The following is a 23,356-nucleotide window of genomic DNA, read 5'->3' as shown; positions in this document are numbered from 1 at the left end:
ATAAGATTTTCATCTCCCCCTCACTCCAAATGGGAGGAGTAAAAGTTAAAAAGTCTCTTCCATCATCCATTCTCGCCTGCCACACAGGAGGCCTGGCTCTGATTCCCGGGCAAATGCAGGAACAGAGTTCTTTCAAGTAATGGGTGTGTGTTTGCATGTGTGTGGGATTCTTTAAAATGAGCCTTGAAGGCCAAGCCTGATTTGCTAGAAGGAGCTCCAAACTTTGCATATTGACCCAACCCCCCTTTACCTGGATTTGACGTGTAACAGTTACGCACCATTACTAAATCCAGGGCAATGTGAAGGCCGAAAGTCTCCCAGCCGAGCATTGGTGGTTCAGTGGTAGAATTCTCGCCTGCCACGCGGGAGACCCGGGTCCGATTCCCGGCCAATGCAGGAACGGAGTGCTTTTAATTAAGTTGTGTGTGTGCTTGCATGTGTGTAAGGTTCTTTAAAATGAAGCCTGATTTACTTGAAGGAGCTCCAACCTTTGCATACCCGACCAACCCCCGTTCCCTGCCGAATCTTTTCAGAAACTCATTAGTCCGTCTATATTCGTCAAATGCCTATAAAACTTGTTCACTTTATCTATAGGTTGACGAAGTTTAGCAGTGGGCAATATACTCGTAAATGCGGTGTTAATTCCAAACGTTCTCCCTCCTTTCCGAGCATTGGTGGTTCAGTGGTAGAATTCTAGCAGTGGGCGATATGATCCACGTAAATGCGATGTTACTGCCACATGATTTCCCATCTTTTTTTTCATGTTCCCATTATGAAAAGTAAAAAAAAATAGTAATAATAGTAAAGTGGTCCAAATGAGGACCCCCTGTAATGTGTAGCATTCAAGATATTGGGAGACTCAATAAGATCAAGGCAGGTTGATTTGTTTTTTTCATGGAGTAGTGGCTCCTTATGCTGATGTCGGTGAAGTCAAGTCGGCTGGGGGCGAAGCACAGCGGGTACAGCTCCTCGTTAGTATAGTGGACAGTATCTCCGCCTGTCACGCGGAAGACCGGGGTTCGATTCCCCGACGGGGAGACCCAGCTCTTTGCTGCTGCTGAACGACTCATCCAAAAGATTTTGGTGCTGACAGAGGTAACAGAAGGAGTTCTGCTTCAACGTCAGCCAGAGCCAAAACAAATGCGTTGGCCGGGAATCGAACCCGGGTCAACTGCTTGGAAGGCAGCTATGCTCACCACTATACCACCAACGCAAGTTCCCGACTCCAGCTTTTAGCCATCTGAAAAGAATGCTTGAAATGCACAAGTCACTGATAGGGCAAAAGGAGCTGAAGCCATCTTTGTTTGTATCCCGTCATGTACGAGAGAGTGCTGTCTTTCCATGCGGGCTAAAGAAATCTGGAGCTGCGACGCAGAAAGCGCAAAGGCCGCAAGTACAGAACGTGGTGAGGCGCGCTTCGTTCCACCGCCCATTGGCTGGTGGCCAGTTTTACTCTTGACACTCCAATACAGCTCTGTTGTGAGCAGAAAAGAATGCTGGAAGTACATAAGTCACTGACAGGGCCAAAGTAGCTGAAGCCCAAGGTTTGGATCCCATCATGTCATGAGAGTGCTGTCTTTCCATGCTGGCTGAAAAAAAATGTGAAGTTGCGACACAGGAAGCGCAAAGGCTGCAAACACGGTCCACGAGAAAGCACGCTTTGCTCCAATGCACATTGGTGTGTGGTCAGATTTAGTCTGCTATTGAAACTGCAGTGCAGCTCTGCTGTGAGCAGAGCACCCAAAAATACAGGTCACTCGGAAAGGTTCCCCTCCACGGAAATCTTTAGTAAAAGGCGAAAGATTTATGCGTCTATGAAGAGAAACTCGAGTTGTGTGCCCATGCGCTTGAGCATGTGCGCTCCCTGTGGTAAACCACTATACTCACAAAGGGTAATCTAGGGTGCCGATAAGATTTTCATCTCCCCCTCACTCCAAATGGGAGGAGTAAAAGTTAAAAAGTCTCTTCCATCATCCATTCTCGCCTGCCACACAGGAGGCCTGGCTCTGATTCCCGGGCAAATGCAGGAACAGAGTTCTTTCAAGTAATGGGTGTGTGTTTGCATGTGTGTGGGATTCTTTAAAATGAGCCTTGAAGGCCAAGCCTGATTTGCTAGAAGGAGCTCCAAACTTTGCATATTGACCCAACCCCCCTTTACCTGGATTTGACGTGTAACAGTTACGCACCATTACTAAATCCAGGGCAATGTGAAGGCCGAAAGTCTCCCAGCCGAGCATTGGTGGTTCAGTGGTAGAATTCTCGCCTGCCACGCGGGAGACCCGGGTCCGATTCCCGGCCAATGCAGGAACGGAGTGCTTTTAATTAAGTTGTGTGTGTGCTTGCATGTGTGTAAGGTTCTTTAAAATTAAGCCTGATTTACTTGAAGGAGCTCCAACCTTTGCATACCGACCAACCCCCGTTCCCTGCCGAATCTTTTCAGAAACTCATTAGTCCGTCTATATTCGTCAAATGCCTATAAAACTTGTTCACTTTATCTATAGGTTGACGAAGTTTAGCAGTGGGCAATATACTCGTAAATGCGGTGTTAATTCCAAACGTTCTCCCTCCTTTCCGAGCATTGGTGGTTCAGTGGTAGAATTCTAGCAGTGGGCGATATGATCCACGTAAATGCGATGTTACTGCCACATGATTTCCCATCTTTTTTTTCATGTTCCCATTATGAAAAGTAAAAAAAAATAGTAATAATAGTAAAGTGGTCCAAATGAGGACCCCCTGTAATGTGTAGCATTCAAGATATTGGGAGACTCAATAAGATCAAGGCAGGTTGATTTGTTTTTTTTCATGGAGTAGTGGCTCCTTATGCTGATGTCGGTGAAGTCAAGTCGACTGGGGGCGAAGCACAGCGGGTGCAGCTCCTCGTTAGTATAGTGGACAGTATCTCCGCCTGTCACGCGGAAGACCGGGGTTCGATTCCCCGACGGGGAGACCCAGCTCTTTGCTGCTGCTGAACGACTCATCCAAAAGATTTTGGTGCTGACAGAGGTCACAGAAGGAGTTCTGCTTCAACGTCAGCCAGAGCCAAAACAAATGCGTTGGCCGGGAATCGAACCCGGGTCAACTGCTTGGAAGGCAGCTATGCTCACCACTATACCACCAACGCAAGTTCCCGACTCCAGCTTTTAGCCATCTGAAAAGAATGCTTGAAATGCACAAGTCACTGATAGGGCAAAAGGAGCTGAAGCCATCTTTGTTTGTATCCCGTCATGTACGAGAGAGTGCTGTCTTTCCATGCGGGCTAAAGAAATCTGGAGCTGCGACGCAGAAAGCGCAAAGGCCGCAAGTACAGAACGTGGTGAGGCGCGCTTCGTTCCACCGCCCATTGGCTGGTGGCCAGTTTTACTCTTGACACTCCAATACAGCTCTGTTGTGAGCAGAAAAGAATGCTGGAAGTACATAAGTCACTGACAGGGCCAAAGTAGCTGAAGCCCAAGGTTTGGATGCCATCATGTCATGAGAGTGCTGTCTTTCCATGCTGGCTGAAAAAAAATGTGAAGTTGCGACACAGGAAGCGCAAAGGCTGCAAACACGGTCCACGAGAAAGCACGCTTTGCTCCAATGCACATTGGTGTGTGGTCAGATTTAGTCTGCTATTGAAACTGCAGTGCAGCTCTGCTGTGAGCAGAGCACCCAAAAATACAGGTCACTCGGAAAGGTTCCCCTCCACGGAAATCTTTAGTAAAAGGCGAAAGATTTCTGCGTCTTTGAAGAGAAACTCGAGTTGTGTGCCCATGCTCTTGAGCATGTGCGCTCCATGTGGTAAACCACTATACTCACAAAGGGTAATCTAGGGTGCCGATAAGATTTTCATCTCCCCCTCACTCCAAATGGGAGGAGTAAAAGTTAAAAAGTCTCTTCCATCATCCATTCTCGCCTGCCACACAGGAGGCCTGGCTCTGATTCCCGGGCAAATGCAGGAACAGAGTTCTTTCAAGTAAGGGGTGTGTGTTTGCATGTGTGTGGGATTCTTTAAAATGAGCCTTGAAGGCCAAGCCTGATTTGCTAGAAGGAGCTCCAAACTTTGCATATTGACCCAACCCCCCTTTACCTGGATTTGACGTGTAACAGTTACGCACCATTACTAAATCCAGGGCAATGTGAAGGCCGAAAGTCTCCCAGCCGAGCATTGGTGGTTCAGTGGTAGAATTCTCGCCTGCCACGCGGGAGACCCGGGTCCGATTCCCGGCCAATGCAGGAACGGAGTGCTTTTAATTAAGTTGTGTGTGTGCTTGCATGTGTGTAAGGTTCTTTAAAATGAAGCCTGATTTACTTGAAGGAGCTCCAACCTTTGCATACCCGACCAACCCCCGTTCCCTGCCGAATCTTTTCAGAAACTCATTAGTCCGTCTATATTCGTCAAATGCCTATAAAACTTGTTCACTTTATCTATAGGTTGACGAAGTTTAGCAGTGGGCAATATACTCGTAAATGCGGTGTTAATTCCAAACGTTCTCCCTCCTTTCCGAGCATTGGTGGTTCAGTGGTAGAATTCTAGCAGTGGGCGATATGATCCACGTAAATGCGATGTTACTGCCACATGATTTCCCATCCTTTTTTTCATGTTCCCATTATGAAAAGTAAAAAAAATATAGTAATAATAGTAAAGTGGTCCAAATGAGGACCCCCTGTAATGTGTAGCATTCAAGATATTGGGAGACTCAATAAGATCAAGGCAGGTTGATTTGTTTTTTTCATGGAGTAGTGGCTCCTTATGCTGATGTCGGTGAAGTCAAGTCGGCTGGGGGCGAAGCACGGCGGGTACAGCTCCTCGTTAGTATAGTGGACAGTAACTCCGCCTGTCACGCGGAAGACCGGGGTTCGATTCCCCGACGGGGAGACCCAGCTCTTTGCTGCTGCTGAACGACTCATCCAAAAGATTTTGGTGCTGACAGAGGTCACAGAAGGAGTTCTGCTTCAACGTCAGCCAGAGCCAAAACAAATGCGTTGGCCGGGAATCGAACCCGGGTCAACTGCTTGGAAGGCAGCTATGCTCACCACTATACCACCAACGCAAGTTCCCGACTCCAGCTTTTAGCCATCTGAAAAGAATGCTTGAAATGCACAAGTCACTGATAGGGCAAAAGGAGCTGAAGCCATCTTTGTTTGTATCCCGTCATGTACGAGAGAGTGCTGTCTTTCCATGCGGGCTAAAGAAATCTGGAGCTGCGACGCAGAAAGCGCAAAGGCCGCAAGTACAGAACGTGGTGAGGCGCGCTTCGTTCCACCGCCCATTGGCTGGTGGCCAGTTTTACTCTTGACACTCCAATACAGCTCTGTTGTGAGCAGAAAAGAATGCTGGAAGTACATAAGTCACTGACAGGGCCAAAGTAGCTGAAGCCCAAGGTTTGGATCCCATCATGTCATGAGAGTGCTGTCTTTCCATGCTGGCTGAAAAAAAATGTGAAGTTGCGACACAGGAAGCGCAAAGGCTGCAAACACGGTCCACGAGAAAGCACGCTTTGCTCCAATGCACATTGGTGTGTGGTCAGATTTAGTCTGCTATTGAAACTGCAGTGCAGCTCTGCTGTGAGCAGAGCACCCAAAAATACAGGTCACTCGGAAAGGTTCCCCTCCACGGAAATCTTTAGTAAAAGGCGAAAGATTTATGCGTCTATGAAGAGAAACTCGAGTTGTGTGCCCATGCGCTTGAGCATGTGCGCTCCCTGTGGTAAACCACTATACTCACAAAGGGTAATCTAGGGTGCCGATAAGATTTTCATCTCCCCCTCACTCCAAATGGGAGGAGTAAAAGTTAAAAAGTCTCTTCCATCATCCATTCTCGCCTGCCACACAGGAGGCCTGGCTCTGATTCCCGGGCAAATGCAGGAACAGAGTTCTTTCAAGTAATGGGTGTGTGTTTGCATGTGTGTGGGATTCTTTAAAATGAGCCTTGAAGGCCAAGCCTGATTTGCTAGAAGGAGCTCCAAACTTTGCATATTGACCCAACCCCCCTTTACCTGGATTTGACGTGTAACAGTTACGCACCATTACTAAATCCAGGGCAATGTGAAGGCCGAAAGTCTCCCAGCCGAGCATTGGTGGTTCAGTGGTAGAATTCTCGCCTGCCACGCGGGAGACCCGGGTCCGATTCCCGGCCAATGCAGGAACGGAGTGCTTTTAATTAAGTTGTGTGTGTGCTTGCATGTGTGTAAGGTTCTTTAAAATGAAGCCTGATTTACTTGAAGGAGCTCCAACCTTTGCATACCGACCAACCCCCGTTCCCTGCCGAATCTTTTCAGAAACTCATTAGTCCGTCTATATTCGTCAAATGCCTATAAAACTTGTTCACTTTATCTATAGGTTGACGAAGTTTAGCAGTGGGCAATATACTCGTAAATGCGGTGTTAATTCCAAACGTTCTCCCTCCTTTCCGAGCATTGGTGGTTCAGTGGTAGAATTCTAGCAGTGGGCGATATGATCCACGTAAATGCGATGTTACTGCCACATGATTTCCCATCTTTTTTTTCATGTTCCCATTATGAAAAGTAAAAAAAAATAGTAATAATAGTAAAGTGGTCCAAATGAGGACCCCCTGTAATGTGTAGCATTCAAGATATTGGGAGACTCAATAAGATCAAGGCAGGTTGATTTGTTTTTTTCATGGAGTAGTGGCTCCTTATGCTGATGTCGGTGAAGTCAAGTCGGCTGGGGGCGAAGCACAGCGGGTACAGCTCCTCGTTAGTATAGTGGACAGTATCTCCGCCTGTCACGCGGAAGACCGGGGTTCGATTCCCCGACGGGGAGACCCAGCTCTTTGCTGCTGCTGAACGACTCATCCAAAAGATTTTGGTGCTGACAGAGGTCACAGAAGGAGTTCTGCTTCAACGTCAGCCAGAGCCAAAACAAATGCGTTGGCCGGGAATCGAACCCGGGTCAACTGCTTGGAAGGCAGCTATGCTCACCACTATACCACCAACGCAAGTTCCCGACTCCAGCTTTTAGCCATCTGAAAAGAATGCTTGAAATGCACAAGTCACTGATAGGGCAAAAGGAGCTGAAGCCATCTTTGTTTGTATCCCGTCATGTACGAGAGAGTGCTGTCTTTCCATGCGGGCTAAAGAAATCTGGAGCTGCGACGCAGAAAGCGCAAAGGCCGCAAGTACAGAACGTGGTGAGGCGCGCTTCGTTCCACCGCCCATTGGCTGGTGGCCAGTTTTACTCTTGACACTCCAATACAGCTCTGTTGTGAGCAGAAAAGAATGCTGGAAGTACATAAGTCACTGACAGGGCCAAAGTAGCTGAAGCCCAAGGTTTGGATCCCATCATGTCATGAGAGTGCTGTCTTTCCATGCTGGCTGAAAAAAAATGTGAAGTTGCGACACAGGAAGCGCAAAGGCTGCAAACACGGTCCACGAGAAAGCACGCTTTGCTCCAATGCACATTGGTGTGTGGTCAGATTTAGTCTGCTATTGAAACTGCAGTGCAGCTCTGCTGTGAGCAGAGCACCCAAAAATATAGGTCACTCGGAAAGGTTCCCCTCCACGGAAATCTTTAGTAAAAGGCGAAAGATTTATGCGTCTATGAAGAGAAACTCGAGTTGTGTGCCCATGCGCTTGAGCATGTGCGCTCCCTGTGGTAAACCACTATACTCACAAAGGGTAATCTAGGGTGCCGATAAGATTTTCATCTCCCCCTCACTCCAAATGGGAGGAGTAAAAGTTAAAAAGTCTCTTCCATCATCCATTCTCGCCTGCCACACAGGAGGCCTGGCTCTGATTCCCGGGCAAATGCAGGAACAGAGTTCTTTCAAGTAATGGGTGTGTGTTTGCATGTGTGTGGGATTCTTTAAAATGAGCCTTGAAGGCCAAGCCTGATTTGCTAGAAGGAGCTCCAAACTTTGCATATTGACCCAACCCCCCTTTACCTGGATTTGACGTGTAACAGTTACGCACCATTACTAAATCCAGGGCAATGTGAAGGCCGAAAGTCTCCCAGCCGAGCATTGGTGGTTCAGTGGTAGAATTCTCGCCTGCCACGCGGGAGACCCGGGTCCGATTCCCGGCCAATGCAGGAACGGAGTGCTTTTAATTAAGTTGTGTGTGTGCTTGCATGTGTGTAAGGTTCTTTAAAATGAAGCCTGATTTACTTGAAGGAGCTCCAACATTTGCATACCCGACCAACCCCCGTTCCCTGCCGAATCTTTTCAGAAACTCATTAGTCCGTCTATATTCGTCAAATGCCTATAAAACTTGTTCACTTTATCTATAGGTTGACGAAGTTTAGCAGTGGGCAATATACTCGTAAATGCGGTGTTAATTCCAAACGTTCTCCCTCCTTTCCGAGCATTGGTGGTTCAGTGGTAGAATTCTAGCAGTGGGCGATATGATCCACGTAAATGCGATGTTACTGCCACATGATTTCCCATCTTTTTTTTCATGTTCCCATTATGAAAAGTAAAAAAAAATAGTAATAATAGTAAAGTGGTCCAAATGAGGACCCCCTGTAATGTGTAGCATTCAAGATATTGGGAGACTCAATAAGATCAAGGCAGGTTGATTTGTTTTTTTCATGGAGTAGTGGCTCCTTATGCTGATGTCGGTGAAGTCAAGTCGGCTGGGGGCGAAGCACAGCGGGTACAGCTCCTCGTTAGTATAGTGGACAGTATCTCCGCCTGTCACGCGGAAGACCGGGGTTCGATTCCCCGACGGGGAGACCCAGCTCTTTGCTGCTGCTGAACGACTCATCCAAAAGATTTTGGTGCTGACAGAGGTCACAGAAGGAGTTCTGCTTCAACGTCAGCCAGAGCCAAAACAAATGCGTTGGCCGGGAATCGAACCCGGGTCAACTGCTTGGAAGGCAGCTATGCTCACCACTATACCACCAACGCAAGTTCCCGACTCCAGCTTTTAGCCATCTGAAAAGAATGCTTGAAATGCACAAGTCACTGATAGGGCAAAAGGAGCTGAAGCCATCTTTGTTTGTATCCCGTCATGTACGAGAGAGTGCTGTCTTTCCATGCGGGCTAAAGAAATCTGGAGCTGCGACGCAGAAAGCGCAAAGGCCGCAAGTACAGAACGTGGTGAGGCGCGCTTCGTTCCACCGCCCATTGGCTGGTGGCCAGTTTTACTCTTGACACTCCAATACAGCTCTGTTGTGAGCAGAAAAGAATGCTGGAAGTACATAAGTCACTGACAGGGCCAAAGTAGCTGAAGCCCAAGGTTTGGATGCCATCATGTCATGAGAGTGCTGTCTTTCCATGCTGGCTGAAAAAAAATGTGAAGTTGCGACACAGGAAGCGCAAAGGCTGCAAACACGGTCCACGAGAAAGCACGCTTTGCTCCAATGCACATTGGTGTGTGGTCAGATTTAGTCTGCTATTGAAACTGCAGTGCAGCTCTGCTGTGAGCAGAGCACCCAAAAATACAGGTCACTCGGAAAGGTTCCCCTCCACGGAAATCTTTAGTAAAAGGCGAAAGATTTCTGCGTCTTTGAAGAGAAACTCGAGTTGTGTGCCCATGCTCTTGAGCATGTGCGCTCCATGTGGTAAACCACTATACTCACAAAGGGTAATCTAGGGTGCCGATAAGATTTTCATCTCCCCCTCACTCCAAATGGGAGGAGTAAAAGTTAAAAAGTCTCTTCCATCATCCATTCTCGCCTGCCACACAGGAGGCCTGGCTCTGATTCCCGGGCAAATGCAGGAACAGAGTTCTTTCAAGTAAGGGGTGTGTGTTTGCATGTGTGTGGGATTCTTTAAAATGAGCCTTGAAGGCCAAGCCTGATTTGCTAGAAGGAGCTCCAAACTTTGCATATTGACCCAACCCCCCTTTACCTGGATTTGACGTGTAACAGTTACGCACCATTACTAAATCCAGGGCAATGTGAAGGCCGAAAGTCTCCCAGCCGAGCATTGGTGGTTCAGTGGTAGAATTCTCGCCTGCCACGCGGGAGACCCGGGTCCGATTCCCGGCCAATGCAGGAACGGAGTGCTTTTAATTAAGTTGTGTGTGTGCTTGCATGTGTGTAAGGTTCTTTAAAATGAAGCCTGATTTACTTGAAGGAGCTCCAACCTTTGCATACCCGACCAACCCCCGTTCCCTGCCGAATCTTTTCAGAAACTCATTAGTCCGTCTATATTCGTCAAATGCCTATAAAACTTGTTCACTTTATCTATAGGTTGACGAAGTTTAGCAGTGGGCAATATACTCGTAAATGCGGTGTTAATTCCAAACGTTCTCCCTCCTTTCCGAGCATTGGTGGTTCAGTGGTAGAATTCTAGCAGTGGGCGATATGATCCACGTAAATGCGATGTTACTGCCACATGATTTCCCATCCTTTTTTTCATGTTCCCATTATGAAAAGTAAAAAAAATATAGTAATAATAGTAAAGTGGTCCAAATGAGGACCCCCTGTAATGTGTAGCATTCAAGATATTGGGAGACTCAATAAGATCAAGGCAGGTTGATTTGTTTTTTTCATGGAGTAGTGGCTCCTTATGCTGATGTCGGTGAAGTCAAGTCGGCTGGGGGCGAAGCACAGCGGGTACAGCTCCTCGTTAGTATAGTGGACAGTAACTCCGCCTGTCACGCGGAAGACCGGGGTTCGATTCCCCGACGGGGAGACCCAGCTCTTTGCTGCTGCTGAACGACTCATCCAAAAGATTTTGGTGCTGACAGAGGTCACAGAAGGAGTTCTGCTTCAACGTCAGCCAGAGCCAAAACAAATGCGTTGGCCGGGAATCGAACCCGGGTCAACTGCTTGGAAGGCAGCTATGCTCACCACTATACCACCAACGCAAGTTCCCGACTCCAGCTTTTAGCCATCTGAAAAGAATGCTTGAAATGCACAAGTCACTGATAGGGCAAAAGGAGCTGAAGCCATCTTTGTTTGTATCCCGTCATGTACGAGAGAGTGCTGTCTTTCCATGCGGGCTAAAGAAATCTGGAGCTGCGACGCAGAAAGCGCAAAGGCCGCAAGTACAGAACGTGGTGAGGCGCGCTTCGTTCCACCGCCCATTGGCTGGTGGCCAGTTTTACTCTTGACACTCCAATACAGCTCTGTTGTGAGCAGAAAAGAATGCTGGAAGTACATAAGTCACTGACAGGGCCAAAGTAGCTGAAGCCCAAGGTTTGGATCCCATCATGTCATGAGAGTGCTGTCTTTCCATGCTGGCTGAAAAAAAATGTGAAGTTGCGACACAGGAAGCGCAAAGGCTGCAAACACGGTCCACGAGAAAGCACGCTTTGCTCCAATGCACATTGGTGTGTGGTCAGATTTAGTCTGCTATTGAAACTGCAGTGCAGCTCTGCTGTGAGCAGAGCACCCAAAAATACAGGTCACTCGGAAAGGTTCCCCTCCACGGAAATCTTTAGTAAAAGGCGAAAGATTTATGCGTCTATGAAGAGAAACTCGAGTTGTGTGCCCATGCGCTTGAGCATGTGCGCTCCCTGTGGTAAACCACTATACTCACAAAGGGTAATCTAGGGTGCCGATAAGATTTTCATCTCCCCCTCACTCCAAATGGGAGGAGTAAAAGTTAAAAAGTCTCTTCCATCATCCATTCTCGCCTGCCACACAGGAGGCCTGGCTCTGATTCCCGGGCAAATGCAGGAACAGAGTTCTTTCAAGTAATGGGTGTGTGTTTGCATGTGTGTGGGATTCTTTAAAATGAGCCTTGAAGGCCAAGCCTGATTTGCTAGAAGGAGCTCCAAACTTTGCATATTGACCCAACCCCCCTTTACCTGGATTTGACGTGTAACAGTTACGCACCATTACTAAATCCAGGGCAATGTGAAGGCCGAAAGTCTCCCAGCCGAGCATTGGTGGTTCAGTGGTAGAATTCTCGCCTGCCACGCGGGAGACCCGGGTCCGATTCCCGGCCAATGCAGGAACGGAGTGCTTTTAATTAAGTTGTGTGTGTGCTTGCATGTGTGTAAGGTTCTTTAAAATGAAGCCTGATTTACTTGAAGGAGCTCCAACCTTTGCATACCGACCAACCCCCGTTCCCTGCCGAATCTTTTCAGAAACTCATTAGTCCGTCTATATTCGTCAAATGCCTATAAAACTTGTTCACTTTATCTATAGGTTGACGAAGTTTAGCAGTGGGCAATATACTCGTAAATGCGGTGTTAATTCCAAACGTTCTCCCTCCTTTCCGAGCATTGGTGGTTCAGTGGTAGAATTCTAGCAGTGGGCGATATGATCCACGTAAATGCGATGTTACTGCCACATGATTTCCCATCTTTTTTTTCATGTTCCCATTATGAAAAGTAAAAAAAAATAGTAATAATAGTAAAGTGGTCCAAATGAGGACCCCCTGTAATGTGTAGCATTCAAGATATTGGGAGACTCAATAAGATCAAGGCAGGTTGATTTGTTTTTTTCATGGAGTAGTGGCTCCTTATGCTGATGTCGGTGAAGTCAAGTCGGCTGGGGGCGAAGCACAGCGGGTACAGCTCCTCGTTAGTATAGTGGACAGTATCTCCGCCTGTCACGCGGAAGACCGGGGTTCGATTCCCCGACGGGGAGACCCAGCTCTTTGCTGCTGCTGAACGACTCATCCAAAAGATTTTGGTGCTGACAGAGGTCACAGAAGGAGTTCTGCTTCAACGTCAGCCAGAGCCAAAACAAATGCGTTGGCCGGGAATCGAACCCGGGTCAACTGCTTGGAAGGCAGCTATGCTCACCACTATACCACCAACGCAAGTTCCCGACTCCAGCTTTTAGCCATCTGAAAAGAATGCTTGAAATGCACAAGTCACTGATAGGGCAAAAGGAGCTGAAGCCATCTTTGTTTGTATCCCGTCATGTACGAGAGAGTGCTGTCTTTCCATGCGGGCTAAAGAAATCTGGAGCTGCGACGCAGAAAGCGCAAAGGCCGCAAGTACAGAACGTGGTGAGGCGCGCTTCGTTCCACCGCCCATTGGCTGGTGGCCAGTTTTACTCTTGACACTCCAATACAGCTCTGTTGTGAGCAGAAAAGAATGCTGGAAGTACATAAGTCACTGACAGGGCCAAAGTAGCTGAAGCCCAAGGTTTGGATCCCATCATGTCATGAGAGTGCTGTCTTTCCATGCTGGCTGAAAAAAAATGTGAAGTTGCGACACAGGAAGCGCAAAGGCTGCAAACACGGTCCACGAGAAAGCACGCTTTGCTCCAATGCACATTGGTGTGTGGTCAGATTTAGTCTGCTATTGAAACTGCAGTGCAGCTCTGCTGTGAGCAGAGCACCCAAAAATACAGGTCACTCGGAAAGGTTCCCCTCCACGGAAATCTTTAGTAAAAGGCGAAAGATTTATGCGTCTATGAAGAGAAACTCGAGTTGTGTGCCCATGCGCTTGAGCATGTGCGCTCCCTGTGGTAAACCACTATACTCACAAAGGGTAATCTAGGGTGCCGATAAGATTTTCATCTCCCCCTCACTCCAAATGGGAGGAGTAAAAGTTAAAAAGTCTCTTCCATCATCCATTCTCGCCTGCCACACAGGAGGCCTGGCTCTGATTCCCGGGCAAATGCAGGAACAGAGTTCTTTCAAGTAATGGGTGTGTGTTTGCATGTGTGTGGGATTCTTTAAAATGAGCCTTGAAGGCCAAGCCTGATTTGCTAGAAGGAGCTCCAAACTTTGCATATTGACCCAACCCCCCTTTACCTGGATTTGACGTGTAACAGTTACGCACCATTACTAAATCCAGGGCAATGTGAAGGCCGAAAGTCTCCCAGCCGAGCATTGGTGGTTCAGTGGTAGAATTCTCGCCTGCCACGCGGGAGACCCGGGTCCGATTCCCGGCCAATGCAGGAACGGAGTGCTTTTAATTAAGTTGTGTGTGTGCTTGCATGTGTGTAAGGTTCTTTAAAATGAAGCCTGATTTACTTGAAGGAGCTCCAACCTTTGCATACCGACCAACCCCCGTTCCCTGCCGAATCTTTTCAGAAACTCATTAGTCCGTCTATATTCGTCAAATGCCTATAAAACTTGTTCACTTTATCTATAGGTTGACGAAGTTTAGCAGTGGGCAATATACTCGTAAATGCGGTGTTAATTCCAAACGTTCTCCCTCCTTTCCGAGCATTGGTGGTTCAGTGGTAGAATTCTAGCAGTGGGCGATATGATCCACGTAAATGCGATGTTACTGCCACATGATTTCCCATCTTTTTTTTCATGTTCCCATTATGAAAAGTAAAAAAAAATAGTAATAATAGTAAAGTGGTCCAAATGAGGACCCCCTGTAATGTGTAGCATTCAAGATATTGGGAGACTCAATAAGATCAAGGCAGGTTGATTTGCTTTTTTTCATGGAGTAGTGGCTCCTTATGCTGATGTCGGTGAAGTCAAGTCGACTGGGGGCGAAGCACAGCGGGTGCAGCTCCTCGTTAGTATAGTGGACAGTATCTCCGCCTGTCACGCGGAAGACCGGGGTTCGATTCCCCGACGGGGAGACCCAGCTGTTTGCTGCTGCTGAACGACTCATCCAAAAGATTTTGGTGCTGACAGAGGTCACAGAAGGAGTTCTGCTTCAACGTCAGCCAGAGCCAAAACAAATGCGTTGGCCGGGAATCGAACCCGGGTCAACTGCTTGGAAGGCAGCTATGCTCACCACTATACCACCAACGCAAGTTCCCGACTCCAGCTTTTAGCCATCTGAAAAGAATGCTTGAAATGCACAAGTCACTGATAGGGCAAAAGGAGCTGAAGCCATCTTTGTTTGTATCCCGTCATGTACGAGAGAGTGCTGTCTTTCCATGCGGGCTAAAGAAATCTGGAGCTGCGACGCAGAAAGCGCAAAGGCCGCAAGTACAGAACGTGGTGAGGCGCGCTTCGTTCCACCGCCCATTGGCTGGTGGCCAGTTTTACTCTTGACACTCCAATACAGCTCTGTTGTGAGCAGAAAAGAATGCTGGAAGTACATAAGTCACTGACAGGGCCAAAGTAGCTGAAGCCCAAGGTTTGGATGCCATCATGTCATGAGAGTGCTGTCTTTCCATGCTGGCTGAAAAAAAATGTGAAGTTGCGACACAGGAAGCGCAAAGGCTGCAAACACGGTCCACGAGAAAGCACGCTTTGCTCCAATGCACATTGGTGTGTGGTCAGATTTAGTCTGCTATTGAAACTGCAGTGCAGCTCTGCTGTGAGCAGAGCACCCAAAAATACAGGTCACTCGGAAAGGTTCCCCTCCACGGAAATCTTTAGTAAAAGGCGAAAGATTTCTGCGTCTTTGAAGAGAAACTCGAGTTGTGTGCCCATGCTCTTGAGCATGTGCGCTCCATGTGGTAAACCACTATACTCACAAAGGGTAATCTAGGGTGCCGATAAGATTTTCATCTCCCCCTCACTCCAAATGGGAGGAGTAAAAGTTAAAAAGTCTCTTCCATCATCCATTCTCGCCTGCCACACAGGAGGCCTGGCTCTGATTCCCGGGCAAATGCAGGAACAGAGTTCTTTCAAGTAAGGGGTGTGTGTTTGCATGTGTGTGGGATTCTTTAAAATGAGCCTTGAAGGCCAAGCCTGATTTGCTAGAAGGAGCTCCAAACTTTGCATATTGACCCAACCCCCCTTTACCTGGATTTGACGTGTAACAGTTACGCACCATTACTAAATCCAGGGCAATGTGAAGGCCGAAAGTCTCCCAGCCGAGCATTGGTGGTTCAGTGGTAGAATTCTCGCCTGCCACGCGGGAGACCCGGGTCCGATTCCCGGCCAATGCAGGAACGGAGTGCTTTTAATTAAGTTGTGTGTGTGCTTGCATGTGTGTAAGGTTCTTTAAAATGAAGCCTGATTTACTTGAAGGAGCTCCAACCTTTGCATACCCGACCAACCCCCGTTCCCTGCCGAATCTTTTCAGAAACTCATTAGTCCGTCTATATTCGTCAAATGCCTATAAAACTTGTTCACTTTATCTATAGGTTGACGAAGTTTAGCAGTGGGCAATATACTCGTAAATGCGGTGTTAATTCCAAACGTTCTCCCTCCTTTCCGAGCATTGGTGGTTCAGTGGTAGAATTCTAGCAGTGGGCGATATGATCCACGTAAATGCGATGTTACTGCCACATGATTTCCCATCTTTTTTTTCATGTTCCCATTATGAAAAGTAAAAAAAAATAGTAATAATAGTAAAGTGGTCCAAATGAGGACCCCCTGTAATGTGTAGCATTCAAGATATTGGGAGACTCAATAAGATCAAGGCAGGTTGATTTGTTTTTTTTCATGGAGTAGTGGCTCCTTATGCTGATGTCGGTGAAGTCAAGTCGACTGGGGGCGAAGCACAGCGGGTGCAGCTCCTCGTTAGTATAGTGGACAGTATCTCCGCCTGTCACGCGGAAGACCGGGGTTCGATTCCCCGACGGGGAGACCCAGCTGTTTGCTGCTGCTGAACGACTCATCCAAAAGATTTTGGTGCTGACAGAGGTCACAGAAGGAGTTCTGCTTCAACGTCAGCCAGAGCCAAAACAAATGCGTTGGCCGGGAATCGAACCCGGGTCAACTGCTTGGAAGGCAGCTATGCTCACCACTATACCACCAACGCAAGTTCCCGACTCCAGCTTTTAGCCATCTGAAAAGAATGCTTGAAATGCACAAGTCACTGATAGGGCAAAAGGAGCTGAAGCCATCTTTGTTTGTATCCCGTCATGTACGAGAGAGTGCTGTCTTTCCATGCGGGCTAAAGAAATCTGGAGCTGCGACGCAGAAAGCGCAAAGGCCGCAAGTACAGAACGTGGTGAGGCGCGCTTCGTTCCACCGCCCATTGGCTGGTGGCCAGTTTTACTCTTGACACTCCAATACAGCTCTGTTGTGAGCAGAAAAGAATGCTGGAAGTACATAAGTCACTGACAGGGCCAAAGTAGCTGAAGCCCAAGGTTTGGATGCCATCATGTCATGAGAGTGCTGTCTTTCCATGCTGGCTGAAAAAAAATGTGAAGTTGCGACACAGGAAGCGCAAAGGCTGCAAACACGGTCCACGAGAAAGCACGCTTTGCTCCAATGCACATTGGTGTGTGGTCAGATTTAGTCTGCTATTGAAACTGCAGTGCAGCTCTGCTGTGAGCAGAGCACCCAAAAATACAGGTCACTCGGAAAGGTTCCCCTCCACGGAAATCTTTAGTAAAAGGCGAAAGATTTCTGCGTCTTTGAAGAGAAACTCGAGTTGTGTGCCCATGCTCTTGAGCATGTGCGCTCCATGTGGTAAACCACTATACTCACAAAGGGTAATCTAGGGTGCCGATAAGATTTTCATCTCCCCCTCACTCCAAATGGGAGGAGTAAAAGTTAAAAAGTCTCTTCCATCATCCATTCTCGCCTGCCACACAGGAGGCCTGGCTCTGATTCCCGGGCAAATGCAGGAACAGAGTTCTTTCAAGTAAGGGGTGTGTGTTTGCATGTGTGTGGGATTCTTTAAAATGAGCCTTGAAGGCCAAGCCTGATTTGCTAGAAGGAGCTCCAAACTTTGCATATTGACCCAACCCCCCTTTACCTGGATTTGACGTGTAACAGTTACGCACCATTACTAAATCCAGGGCAATGTGAAGGCCGAAAGTCTCCCAGCCGAGCATTGGTGGTTCAGTGGTAGAATTCTCGCCTGCCACGCGGGAGACCCGGGTCCGATTCCCGGCCAATGCAGGAACGGAGTGCTTTTAATTAAGTTGTGTGTGTGCTTGCATGTGTGTAAGGTTCTTTAAAATGAAGCCTGATTTACTTGAAGGAGCTCCAACCTTTGCATACCCGACCAACCCCCGTTCCCTGCCGAATCTTTTCAGAAACTCATTAGTCCGTCTATATTCGTCAAATGCCTATAAAACTTGTTCACTTTATCTATAGGTTGACGAAGTTTAGCAGTGGGCAATATACTCGTAAATGCGGTGTTAATTCCAAACGTTCTCCCTCCTTTCCGAGCATTGGTGGTTCAGTGGTAGAATTCTAGCAGTGGGCGATATGATCCACGTAAATGCGATGTTACTGCCACATGATTTCCCATCTTTTTTTTCATGTTCCCATTATGAAAAGTAAAAAAAAATAGTAATAATAGTAAAGTGGTCCAAATGAGGACCCCCTGTAATGTGTAGCATTCAAGATATTGGGAGACTCAATAAGATCAAGGCAGGTTGATTTGTTTTTTTTCATGGAGTAGTGGCTCCTTATGCTGATGTCGGTGAAGTCAAGTCGACTGGGGGCGAAGCACAGCGGGTGCAGCTCCTCGTTAGTATAGTGGACAGTATCTCCGCCTGTCACGCGGAAGACCGGGGTTCGATTCCCCGACGGGGAGACCCAGCTCTTTGCTGCTGCTGAACGACTCATCCAAAAGATTTTGGTGCTGACAGAGGTCACAGAAGGAGTTCTGCTTCAACGTCAGCCAGAGCCAAAACAAATGCGTTGGCCGGGAATCGAACCCGGGTCAACTGCTTGGAAGGCAGCTATGCTCACCACTATACCACCAACGCAAGTTCCCGACTCCAGCTTTTAGCCATCTGAAAAGAATGCTTGAAATGCACAAGTCACTGATAGGGCAAAAGGAGCTGAAGCCATCTTTGTTTGTATCCCGTCATGTACGAGAGAGTGCTGTCTTTCCATGCGGGCTAAAGAAATCTGGAGCTGCGACGCAGAAAGCGCAAAGGCCGCAAGTACAGAACGTGGTGAGGCGCGCTTCGTTCCACCGCCCATTGGCTGGTGGCCAGTTTTACTCTTGACACTCCAATACAGCTCTGTTGTGAGCAGAAAAGAATGCTGGAAGTACATAAGTCACTGACAGGGCCAAAGTAGCTGAAGCCCAAGGTTTGGATCCCATCATGTCATGAGAGTGCTGTCTTTCCATGCTGGCTGAAAAAAAAAGTGAAGTTGCGACACAGGAAGCGCAAAGGCTGCAAACACGGTCCACGAGAAAGCACGCTTTGCTCCAATGCACATTGGTGTGTGGTCAGATTCAGTCTGCTATTGAAACTGCAGTGCAGCTCTGCTGTGAGCAGAGCACCCAAAAATACAGGTCACTCGGAAAGGTTCCCCTCCACGGAAATCTTTAGTAAAAGGCGAAAGATTTATGCGTCTTTGAAGAGAAACTCGAGTTGTGTGCCCATGCGCTTGAGCATGTGCGCTCCCTGTGGTAAACCACTATACTCACAAAGGGTAATCTAGGGTGCCGATAAGATTTTCATCTCCCCCTCACTCCAAATGGGAGGAGTAAAAGTTAAAAAGTCTCTTCCATCATCCATTCTCGCCTGCCACACAGGAGGCCTGGCTCTGATTCCCGGGCAAATGCAGGAACAGAGTTCTTTCAAGTAAGGGGTGTGTGTTTGCATGTGTGTGGGATTCTTTAAAATGAGCCTTGAAGGCCAAGCCTGATTTGCTAGAAGGAGCTCCAAACTTTGCATATTGACCCAACCCCCCTTTACCTGGATTTGACGTGTAACAGTTACGCACCATTACTAAATCCAGGGCAATGTGAAGGCCAAAAGTCTCCCAGCCGAGCATTGGTGGTTCAGTGGTAGATTTCTCGCCTGCCACGCGGGAGACCCGGGTCCGATTCCCGGCCAATGCAGGAACGGAGTGCTTTTAATTAAGTTGTGTGTGTGCTTGCATGTGTGTAAGGTTCTTTAAAATGAAGCCTGATTTACTTGAAGGAGCTCCAACCTTTGCATACCCGACCAACCCCCGTTCCCTGCCGAATCTTTTCAGAAACTCATTAGTCCGTCTATATTCGTCAAATGCCTATAAAACTTGTTCACTTTATCTATAGGTTGACGAAGTTTAGCAGTGGGCAATATACTCGTAAATGCGGTGTTAATTCCAAACGTTCTCCCTCCTTTCCGAGCATTGGTGGTTCAGTGGTAGAATTCTAGCAGTGGGCGATATGATCCACATAAATGCGATGTTACTGCCACATGATTTCCCATCCTTTTTTTCATGTTCCCATTATGAAAAGTAAAAAAAATATAGTAATAATAGTAAAGTGGTCCAAATGAGGACCCCCTGTAATGTGTAGCATTCAAGATATTGGGAGACTCAATAAGATCAAGGTAGGTTGATTTGTTTTTTTCATGGAGTAGTGGCTCCTTATGCTGATGTCGGTGAAGTCAAGTCGGCTGGGGGCGAAGCACGGCGGGTACAGCTCCTCGTTAGTATAGTGGACAGTATCTCCGCCTGTCACGCGGAAGACCGGGGTTCGATTCCCCGACGGGGAGACCCAGCTCTTTGCTGCTGCTGAACGACTCATCCAAAAGATTTTGGTGCTGACAGAGGTCACAGAAGGAGTTCTGCTTCAACGTCAGCCAGAGCCAAAACAAATGCGTTGGCCGGGAATCGAACCCGGGTCAACTGCTTGGAAGGCAGCTATGCTCACCACTATACCACCAACGCAAGTTCCCGACTCCAGCTTTTAGCCATCTGAAAAGAATGCTTGAAATGCACAAGTCACTGATAGGGCAAAAGGAGCTGAAGCCATCTTTGTTTGTATCCCGTCATGTACGAGAGAGTGCTGTCTTTCCATGCGGGCTAAAGAAATCTGGAGCTGCGACGCAGAAAGCGCAAAGGCCGCAAGTACAGAACGTGGTGAGGCGCGCTTCGTTCCACCGCCCATTGGCTGGTGGCCAGTTTTACTCTTGACACTCCAATACAGCTCTGTTGTGAGCAGAAAAGAATGCTGGAAGTACATAAGTCACTGACAGGGCCAAAGTAGCTGAAGCCCAAGGTTTGGATCCCATCATGTCATGAGAGTGCTGTCTTTCCATGCTGGCTGAAAAAAAATGTGAAGTTGCGACACAGGAAGCGCAAAGGCTGCAAACACGGTCCACGAGAAAGCACGCTTTGCTCCAATGCACATTGGTGTGTGGTCAGATTTAGTCTGCTATTGAAACTGCAGTGCAGCTCTGCTGTGAGCAGAGCACCCAAAAATACAGGTCACTCGGAAAGGTTCCCCTCCACGGAAATCTTTAGTAAAAGGCGAAAGATTTATGCGTCTATGAAGAGAAACTCGAGTTGTGTGCCCATGCGCTTGAGCATGTGCGCTCCCTGTGGTAAACCACTATACTCACAAAGGGTAATCTAGGGTGCCGATAAGATTTTCATCTCCCCCTCACTCCAAATGGGAGGAGTAAAAGTTAAAAAGTCTCTTCCATCATCCATTCTCGCCTGCCACACAGGAGGCCTGGCTCTGATTCCCGGGCAAATGCAGGAACAGAGTTCTTTCAAGTAATGGGTGTGTGTTTGCATGTGTGTGGGATTCTTTAAAATGAGCCTTGAAGGCCAAGCCTGATTTGCTAGAAGGAGCTCCAAACTTTGCATATTGACCCAACCCCCCTTTACCTGGATTTGACGTGTAACAGTTACGCACCATTACTAAATCCAGGGCAATGTGAAGGCCGAAAGTCTCCCAGCCGAGCATTGGTGGTTCAGTGGTAGAATTCTCGCCTGCCACGCGGGAGACCCGGGTCCGATTCCCGGCCAATGCAGGAACGGAGTGCTTTTAATTAAGTTGTGTGTGTGCTTGCATGTGTGTAAGGTTCTTTAAAATGAAGCCTGATTTACTTGAAGGAGCTCCAACCTTTGCATACCGACCAACCCCCGTTCCCTGCCGAATCTTTTCAGAAACTCATTAGTCCGTCTATATTCGTCAAATGCCTATAAAACTTGTTCACTTTATCTATAGGTTGACGAAGTTTAGCAGTGGGCAATATACTCGTAAATGCGGTGTTAATTCCAAACGTTCTCCCTCCTTTCCGAGCATTGGTGGTTCAGTGGTAGAATTCTAGCAGTGGGCGATATGATCCACGTAAATGCGATGTTACTGCCACATGATTTCCCATCTTTTTTTTCATGTTCCCATTATGAAAAGTAAAAAAAAATAGTAATAATAGTAAAGTGGTCCAAATGAGGACCCCCTGTAATGTGTAGCATTCAAGATATTGGGAGACTCAATAAGATCAAGGCAGGTTGATTTGTTTTTTTTCATGGAGTAGTGGCTCCTTATGCTGATGTCGGTGAAGTCAAGTCGACTGGGGGCGAAGCACAGCGGGTGCAGCTCCTCGTTAGTATAGTGGACAGTATCTCCGCCTGTCACGCGGAAGACCGGGGTTCGATTCCCCGACGGGGAGACCCAGCTCTTTGCTGCTGCTGAACGACTCATCCAAAAGATTTTGGTGCTGACAGAGGTCACAGAAGGAGTTCTGCTTCAACGTCAGCCAGAGCCAAAACAAATGCGTTGGCCGGGAATCGAACCCGGGTCAACTGCTTGGAAGGCAGCTATGCTCACCACTATACCACCAACGCAAGTTCCCGACTCCAGCTTTTAGCCATCTGAAAAGAATGCTTGAAATGCACAAGTCACTGATAGGGCAAAAGGAGCTGAAGCCATCTTTGTTTGTATCCCGTCATGTACGAGAGAGTGCTGTCTTTCCATGCGGGCTAAAGAAATCTGGAGCTGCGACGCAGAAAGCGCAAAGGCCGCAAGTACAGAACGTGGTGAGGCGCGCTTCGTTCCACCGCCCATTGGCTGGTGGCCAGTTTTACTCTTGACACTCCAATACAGCTCTGTTGTGAGCAGAAAAGAATGCTGGAAGTACATAAGTCACTGACAGGGCCAAAGTAGCTGAAGCCCAAGGTTTGGATGCCATCATGTCATGAGAGTGCTGTCTTTCCATGCTGGCTGAAAAAAAATGTGAAGTTGCGACACAGGAAGCGCAAAGGCTGCAAACACGGTCCACGAGAAAGCACGCTTTGCTCCAATGCACATTGGTGTGTGGTCAGATTTAGTCTGCTATTGAAACTGCAGTGCAGCTCTGCTGTGAGCAGAGCACCCAAAAATACAGGTCACTCGGAAAGGTTCCCCTCCACGGAAATCTTTAGTAAAAGGCGAAAGATTTCTGCGTCTTTGAAGAGAAACTCGAGTTGTGTGCCCATGCTCTTGAGCATGTGCGCTCCATGTGGTAAACCACTATACTCACAAAGGGTAATCTAGGGTGCCGATAAGATTTTCATCCCCCCCCTCACTCCAAATGGGAGGAGTAAAAGTTAAAAAGTCTCTTCCATCATCCATTCTCGCCTGCCACACAGGAGGCCTGGCTCTGATTCCCGGGCAAATGCAGGAACAGAGTTCTTTCAAGTAAGGGGTGTGTGTTTGCATGTGTGTGGGATTCTTTAAAATGAGCCTTGAAGGCCAAGCCTGATTTGCTAGAAGGAGCTCCAAACTTTGCATATTGACCCAACCCCCCTTTACCTGGATTTGACGTGTAACAGTTACGCACCATTACTAAATCCAGGGCAATGTGAAGGCCGAAAGTCTCCCAGCCGAGCATTGGTGGTTCAGTGGTAGAATTCTCGCCTGCCACGCGGGAGACCCGGGTCCGATTCCCGGCCAATGCAGGAACGGAGTGCTTTTAATTAAGTTGTGTGTGTGCTTGCATGTGTGTAAGGTTCTTTAAA

General features: G+C 47.8%; 45 non-coding genes across 45 annotated transcripts; 22 read left to right on the top strand and 23 right to left on the bottom strand.

Moving 5' to 3' along the window:
• The first annotated feature begins 325 nt into the window (after positions 1 to 325).
• On the top strand, positions 326 to 396 carry trnag-gcc (transfer RNA glycine (anticodon GCC)). The gene has a single exon. It is a non-coding gene; the product is annotated as a tRNA-Gly (tRNA).
• A 570-nt stretch (positions 397 to 966) lies between these two features.
• Positions 967 to 1,038, top strand: trnad-guc (transfer RNA aspartic acid (anticodon GUC)). Its single transcript has one exon. It is a non-coding gene; the product is annotated as a tRNA-Asp (tRNA).
• Positions 1,039 to 1,141: 103 nt separating this feature from the next.
• On the bottom strand, positions 1,142 to 1,213 carry trnag-ucc (transfer RNA glycine (anticodon UCC)). Its single transcript has one exon. It is a non-coding gene; the product is annotated as a tRNA-Gly (tRNA).
• A 505-nt stretch (positions 1,214 to 1,718) lies between these two features.
• LOC141303844 (U5 spliceosomal RNA) lies at positions 1,719 to 1,834 on the bottom strand. Its single transcript, XR_012343812.1, has one exon. It is a non-coding gene; the product is annotated as a U5 spliceosomal RNA (small nuclear RNA).
• A 399-nt stretch (positions 1,835 to 2,233) lies between these two features.
• trnag-gcc (transfer RNA glycine (anticodon GCC)) lies at positions 2,234 to 2,304 on the top strand. The gene has a single exon. It is a non-coding gene; the product is annotated as a tRNA-Gly (tRNA).
• Positions 2,305 to 2,874: 570 nt separating this feature from the next.
• trnad-guc (transfer RNA aspartic acid (anticodon GUC)) lies at positions 2,875 to 2,946 on the top strand. Its single transcript has one exon. It is a non-coding gene; the product is annotated as a tRNA-Asp (tRNA).
• A 103-nt stretch (positions 2,947 to 3,049) lies between these two features.
• On the bottom strand, positions 3,050 to 3,121 carry trnag-ucc (transfer RNA glycine (anticodon UCC)). Its single transcript has one exon. It is a non-coding gene; the product is annotated as a tRNA-Gly (tRNA).
• A 505-nt stretch (positions 3,122 to 3,626) lies between these two features.
• Positions 3,627 to 3,742, bottom strand: LOC141303907 (U5 spliceosomal RNA). The gene has a single exon (XR_012343874.1). It is a non-coding gene; the product is annotated as a U5 spliceosomal RNA (small nuclear RNA).
• Positions 3,743 to 4,141: 399 nt separating this feature from the next.
• trnag-gcc (transfer RNA glycine (anticodon GCC)) lies at positions 4,142 to 4,212 on the top strand. Its single transcript has one exon. It is a non-coding gene; the product is annotated as a tRNA-Gly (tRNA).
• A 746-nt stretch (positions 4,213 to 4,958) lies between these two features.
• On the bottom strand, positions 4,959 to 5,030 carry trnag-ucc (transfer RNA glycine (anticodon UCC)). The gene has a single exon. It is a non-coding gene; the product is annotated as a tRNA-Gly (tRNA).
• Positions 5,031 to 5,535: 505 nt separating this feature from the next.
• Positions 5,536 to 5,651, bottom strand: LOC141303843 (U5 spliceosomal RNA). The gene has a single exon (XR_012343811.1). It is a non-coding gene; the product is annotated as a U5 spliceosomal RNA (small nuclear RNA).
• A 399-nt stretch (positions 5,652 to 6,050) lies between these two features.
• trnag-gcc (transfer RNA glycine (anticodon GCC)) lies at positions 6,051 to 6,121 on the top strand. Its single transcript has one exon. It is a non-coding gene; the product is annotated as a tRNA-Gly (tRNA).
• A 569-nt stretch (positions 6,122 to 6,690) lies between these two features.
• trnad-guc (transfer RNA aspartic acid (anticodon GUC)) lies at positions 6,691 to 6,762 on the top strand. Its single transcript has one exon. It is a non-coding gene; the product is annotated as a tRNA-Asp (tRNA).
• A 103-nt stretch (positions 6,763 to 6,865) lies between these two features.
• On the bottom strand, positions 6,866 to 6,937 carry trnag-ucc (transfer RNA glycine (anticodon UCC)). The gene has a single exon. It is a non-coding gene; the product is annotated as a tRNA-Gly (tRNA).
• Positions 6,938 to 7,442: 505 nt separating this feature from the next.
• On the bottom strand, positions 7,443 to 7,558 carry LOC141303792 (U5 spliceosomal RNA). The gene has a single exon (XR_012343759.1). It is a non-coding gene; the product is annotated as a U5 spliceosomal RNA (small nuclear RNA).
• Positions 7,559 to 7,957: 399 nt separating this feature from the next.
• trnag-gcc (transfer RNA glycine (anticodon GCC)) lies at positions 7,958 to 8,028 on the top strand. The gene has a single exon. It is a non-coding gene; the product is annotated as a tRNA-Gly (tRNA).
• Positions 8,029 to 8,598: 570 nt separating this feature from the next.
• On the top strand, positions 8,599 to 8,670 carry trnad-guc (transfer RNA aspartic acid (anticodon GUC)). The gene has a single exon. It is a non-coding gene; the product is annotated as a tRNA-Asp (tRNA).
• Positions 8,671 to 8,773: 103 nt separating this feature from the next.
• On the bottom strand, positions 8,774 to 8,845 carry trnag-ucc (transfer RNA glycine (anticodon UCC)). Its single transcript has one exon. It is a non-coding gene; the product is annotated as a tRNA-Gly (tRNA).
• Positions 8,846 to 9,350: 505 nt separating this feature from the next.
• On the bottom strand, positions 9,351 to 9,466 carry LOC141303906 (U5 spliceosomal RNA). The gene has a single exon (XR_012343872.1). It is a non-coding gene; the product is annotated as a U5 spliceosomal RNA (small nuclear RNA).
• A 399-nt stretch (positions 9,467 to 9,865) lies between these two features.
• Positions 9,866 to 9,936, top strand: trnag-gcc (transfer RNA glycine (anticodon GCC)). Its single transcript has one exon. It is a non-coding gene; the product is annotated as a tRNA-Gly (tRNA).
• Positions 9,937 to 10,682: 746 nt separating this feature from the next.
• On the bottom strand, positions 10,683 to 10,754 carry trnag-ucc (transfer RNA glycine (anticodon UCC)). The gene has a single exon. It is a non-coding gene; the product is annotated as a tRNA-Gly (tRNA).
• Positions 10,755 to 11,259: 505 nt separating this feature from the next.
• On the bottom strand, positions 11,260 to 11,375 carry LOC141303842 (U5 spliceosomal RNA). Its single transcript, XR_012343810.1, has one exon. It is a non-coding gene; the product is annotated as a U5 spliceosomal RNA (small nuclear RNA).
• Positions 11,376 to 11,774: 399 nt separating this feature from the next.
• On the top strand, positions 11,775 to 11,845 carry trnag-gcc (transfer RNA glycine (anticodon GCC)). The gene has a single exon. It is a non-coding gene; the product is annotated as a tRNA-Gly (tRNA).
• A 569-nt stretch (positions 11,846 to 12,414) lies between these two features.
• Positions 12,415 to 12,486, top strand: trnad-guc (transfer RNA aspartic acid (anticodon GUC)). The gene has a single exon. It is a non-coding gene; the product is annotated as a tRNA-Asp (tRNA).
• A 103-nt stretch (positions 12,487 to 12,589) lies between these two features.
• trnag-ucc (transfer RNA glycine (anticodon UCC)) lies at positions 12,590 to 12,661 on the bottom strand. Its single transcript has one exon. It is a non-coding gene; the product is annotated as a tRNA-Gly (tRNA).
• Positions 12,662 to 13,166: 505 nt separating this feature from the next.
• On the bottom strand, positions 13,167 to 13,282 carry LOC141303840 (U5 spliceosomal RNA). Its single transcript, XR_012343808.1, has one exon. It is a non-coding gene; the product is annotated as a U5 spliceosomal RNA (small nuclear RNA).
• Positions 13,283 to 13,681: 399 nt separating this feature from the next.
• trnag-gcc (transfer RNA glycine (anticodon GCC)) lies at positions 13,682 to 13,752 on the top strand. Its single transcript has one exon. It is a non-coding gene; the product is annotated as a tRNA-Gly (tRNA).
• Positions 13,753 to 14,322: 570 nt separating this feature from the next.
• On the top strand, positions 14,323 to 14,394 carry trnad-guc (transfer RNA aspartic acid (anticodon GUC)). The gene has a single exon. It is a non-coding gene; the product is annotated as a tRNA-Asp (tRNA).
• Positions 14,395 to 14,497: 103 nt separating this feature from the next.
• Positions 14,498 to 14,569, bottom strand: trnag-ucc (transfer RNA glycine (anticodon UCC)). The gene has a single exon. It is a non-coding gene; the product is annotated as a tRNA-Gly (tRNA).
• Positions 14,570 to 15,074: 505 nt separating this feature from the next.
• LOC141303905 (U5 spliceosomal RNA) lies at positions 15,075 to 15,190 on the bottom strand. Its single transcript, XR_012343871.1, has one exon. It is a non-coding gene; the product is annotated as a U5 spliceosomal RNA (small nuclear RNA).
• A 399-nt stretch (positions 15,191 to 15,589) lies between these two features.
• trnag-gcc (transfer RNA glycine (anticodon GCC)) lies at positions 15,590 to 15,660 on the top strand. The gene has a single exon. It is a non-coding gene; the product is annotated as a tRNA-Gly (tRNA).
• Positions 15,661 to 16,231: 571 nt separating this feature from the next.
• trnad-guc (transfer RNA aspartic acid (anticodon GUC)) lies at positions 16,232 to 16,303 on the top strand. The gene has a single exon. It is a non-coding gene; the product is annotated as a tRNA-Asp (tRNA).
• Positions 16,304 to 16,406: 103 nt separating this feature from the next.
• Positions 16,407 to 16,478, bottom strand: trnag-ucc (transfer RNA glycine (anticodon UCC)). Its single transcript has one exon. It is a non-coding gene; the product is annotated as a tRNA-Gly (tRNA).
• Positions 16,479 to 16,983: 505 nt separating this feature from the next.
• LOC141303903 (U5 spliceosomal RNA) lies at positions 16,984 to 17,099 on the bottom strand. Its single transcript, XR_012343869.1, has one exon. It is a non-coding gene; the product is annotated as a U5 spliceosomal RNA (small nuclear RNA).
• A 399-nt stretch (positions 17,100 to 17,498) lies between these two features.
• trnag-gcc (transfer RNA glycine (anticodon GCC)) lies at positions 17,499 to 17,569 on the top strand. Its single transcript has one exon. It is a non-coding gene; the product is annotated as a tRNA-Gly (tRNA).
• A 571-nt stretch (positions 17,570 to 18,140) lies between these two features.
• On the top strand, positions 18,141 to 18,212 carry trnad-guc (transfer RNA aspartic acid (anticodon GUC)). The gene has a single exon. It is a non-coding gene; the product is annotated as a tRNA-Asp (tRNA).
• Positions 18,213 to 18,315: 103 nt separating this feature from the next.
• On the bottom strand, positions 18,316 to 18,387 carry trnag-ucc (transfer RNA glycine (anticodon UCC)). Its single transcript has one exon. It is a non-coding gene; the product is annotated as a tRNA-Gly (tRNA).
• A 505-nt stretch (positions 18,388 to 18,892) lies between these two features.
• Positions 18,893 to 19,008, bottom strand: LOC141303864 (U5 spliceosomal RNA). Its single transcript, XR_012343832.1, has one exon. It is a non-coding gene; the product is annotated as a U5 spliceosomal RNA (small nuclear RNA).
• A 1,041-nt stretch (positions 19,009 to 20,049) lies between these two features.
• trnad-guc (transfer RNA aspartic acid (anticodon GUC)) lies at positions 20,050 to 20,121 on the top strand. The gene has a single exon. It is a non-coding gene; the product is annotated as a tRNA-Asp (tRNA).
• Positions 20,122 to 20,224: 103 nt separating this feature from the next.
• Positions 20,225 to 20,296, bottom strand: trnag-ucc (transfer RNA glycine (anticodon UCC)). The gene has a single exon. It is a non-coding gene; the product is annotated as a tRNA-Gly (tRNA).
• Positions 20,297 to 20,801: 505 nt separating this feature from the next.
• LOC141303839 (U5 spliceosomal RNA) lies at positions 20,802 to 20,917 on the bottom strand. Its single transcript, XR_012343806.1, has one exon. It is a non-coding gene; the product is annotated as a U5 spliceosomal RNA (small nuclear RNA).
• A 399-nt stretch (positions 20,918 to 21,316) lies between these two features.
• Positions 21,317 to 21,387, top strand: trnag-gcc (transfer RNA glycine (anticodon GCC)). Its single transcript has one exon. It is a non-coding gene; the product is annotated as a tRNA-Gly (tRNA).
• Positions 21,388 to 21,957: 570 nt separating this feature from the next.
• On the top strand, positions 21,958 to 22,029 carry trnad-guc (transfer RNA aspartic acid (anticodon GUC)). Its single transcript has one exon. It is a non-coding gene; the product is annotated as a tRNA-Asp (tRNA).
• A 680-nt stretch (positions 22,030 to 22,709) lies between these two features.
• Positions 22,710 to 22,825, bottom strand: LOC141303902 (U5 spliceosomal RNA). The gene has a single exon (XR_012343868.1). It is a non-coding gene; the product is annotated as a U5 spliceosomal RNA (small nuclear RNA).
• Positions 22,826 to 23,225: 400 nt separating this feature from the next.
• Positions 23,226 to 23,296, top strand: trnag-gcc (transfer RNA glycine (anticodon GCC)). Its single transcript has one exon. It is a non-coding gene; the product is annotated as a tRNA-Gly (tRNA).
• The last annotated feature ends 60 nt before the right edge of the window (positions 23,297 to 23,356 follow it).

Source organism: Garra rufa, unplaced genomic scaffold (assembly GCF_049309525.1).
Source record: "Garra rufa unplaced genomic scaffold, GarRuf1.0 hap1_unplaced_001, whole genome shotgun sequence".
NCBI lineage: Eukaryota > Metazoa > Chordata > Actinopteri > Cypriniformes > Cyprinidae > Garra > Garra rufa.
Note: the sequence above shows the minus strand (reverse complement) of the source record. Positions and strands in the feature narration are given on the sequence as shown.